Here is a 2,362-nt window from a genome sequence, read left to right on the forward strand (position 1 = left end):
GCACTCATGGCATTGAGGGCTTACAATGAGAAAAAAGGTGAAAGAAAGAAAGAAAGGGAGAAAATGATTTCCCCCAAAGGGGATTCTGTGGTGGTGTGTTCTGTGTCTTCCCCATTTGGCTGACTCTATATTTATAGCTGCTGAAGTGGGCTTTGGGCCTTTGTAGGCGCGCTTAGCCTGGCACCCCCTCGCTCAGCGCGTGTAGATCGCGCACTTAGCGCGCGTGTTTCTGTTGGATCGCGGGCTTAGCGCGTGCTTTTGTTGGATCGCAGGCTTAGCGCGCGTGCTGTAGGCTTAGCGCGTTCTTCTATTGGATCGTAGGCTTAGCGCGTTCTATTTCAGTTATGCGCACTTAGCGCCTATTGCGCGCTCAACACACATGACAACTCTCGAGCTTAATGCCTCACTTAGCACGTGACGCGCGCTAAGCGCACGTATTGGGCTGGGCCTACTCCAAATTTTCTTCTTTTCTTCAATTTTTTTGGCTTTTTTGCTTGTTACACCTCTAGTTTTTATATATGCAACCAAAATTCAACAAAACATCAATTCTTTAATATTTAAGCGCAAATAACAGCTAAATAATTATTTTTAAAGACAATTTTGCTTGATTTTCTACTATCAAAATACAATTTTTTAGCAGTTATCAAGACCACAACGACAAAAACAAAACAACCATTCATGTTTCCGATTTTACAACAACAAGGGTCCACCACAACAAAAAAAAATAATATCGGGACCACACCTCCAACGGAACACAACAACAAAATAAAACAAATAAAGCTTCGTGGACCCCGACAACTCAACACAAATAAACAAACCTTTACGCACAATTTAACCACCAACAAACCCCACACAAGCACACAAAACTATAAACACATGACCACCACACAAATTAACCAAAACCACTTCCTTGACGAGCATGCACAAACACAAAACAAAACCCTAAACTATGTGGACCACTTCCACAAACAAACCTACAAATAAAATAACTTACTTGAAAACATAAGCCTCGTCCATGTTCCTAGGATCAACACTGACTCTTCAAGCACCTTCACCCACGGCGGCTGCTTCACGATAACATTTGAAGTTTGCGGTTTTCGAGACTGCCCTTCCAAATACCTTAGGGTTAGGGTTAATAAAAAAATTGCTTTTTGAGTTATCCTCAGCATAATTAAATTTTACCACTGCAGGGTAAAAAAATGCAAGCCTTTCTAGGGAACCACTCAGACGTTGACACGTGGCAGTCAACGTCTGAGGTTAACGGTCAACGTTCGATTGGGGCATCTAGGACCAACATTGTAGGAGTTTATAAAAATGGGGGACCAAATTTGTGAATTAAATTATCGGGGGACCAAACGCGAAATTGGGGTAAAATTGGGGGACCAAAAGTGCAATTTTGCCAAAAATAAACAATGGAAATTCACTTTGCATGTGTTTGGAGCTATATGATTGCATAAGTGCTTTCATTTCTTTCGTCTATGATGATGTTAGTATTTTTTCAATTTTTAAAATAAGGCCAAACAACCCATAATTTTGTAAATGTGAACATCGTATGGTATGAATGCACTTGATTAAGTTGTTCATCGAAATTTGCATATTTAATAATGTGTCGGTAATGCAAATGAAAGTTTTATATGTACTTATTCAAGAGACATCTTAATATTTTTTCTTCTCACCTTAAATTTATATTTATTGTCTTCTATCAAGCGAGGGCTCCAAATGATTTCTTTTGTGCCTTATATAGTCAATTGTATTGATTTAAACTAACAATGGATAGAAAAAGACATTAAATATATTAAAATATCTTCTTCAGCCAAGAAGAGTAGGAAAAAATATTCATTAGAACTCACACTTGGATCACAAATGTATATCTTCCCTGCATAATTTTTCCAACCATAATATTACAGTGGGTTTTACTCCTCTTTACGAAGGAGCTTAATTACAAGGAGGTAAAGCATGTTTCCAAGGGATAAACTAGTACTCTTACACTACTAGAAAATAAAGTTTTTATATCGGTTATTTAAAACTTTTAACATCGGTTATTAACCGATGTTGAAAGCACCGATGTGGAAAGTAGTATCGTTAACATCGGTTTTTTAAAATCGATGTTAACTAATAAATATAACATCGGCTATTTATATGATAAGAATTATGAAGAAAAAAAAAGTTATAAATTTACATATCAACATCGGTTTTTTAAAAAATCGATGTTAAATGTCACTATCAACATCGGTTATTTTAAAAACCGATGTTAAATTCCACTTACAACATCGGTATTTTAAAACGGATGTAAATGTGGAATTTAACATCGGTTTTAAATAACGATGTTGTTTGTGAGAATTTAACATTCGGTTTTTTAAAA

At 36.5% G+C, this 2,362-nt stretch overlaps 1 protein-coding gene across 1 annotated transcript in view; it reads right to left on the reverse strand.

The window, feature by feature from the left end:
• The window catches only part of LOC102664952 (uncharacterized), an 8,588-nt gene that overhangs the window by 3,735 nt on the left and 2,491 nt on the right, over positions 1-2,362 (reverse strand). The gene's annotated exons all lie outside the window — the stretch shown is intronic.

Source organism: Glycine max, chromosome 19, assembly GCF_000004515.6.
Source record: "Glycine max cultivar Williams 82 chromosome 19, Glycine_max_v4.0, whole genome shotgun sequence".
NCBI classification, from domain to species: Eukaryota; Viridiplantae; Streptophyta; class Magnoliopsida; order Fabales; family Fabaceae; genus Glycine; species Glycine max.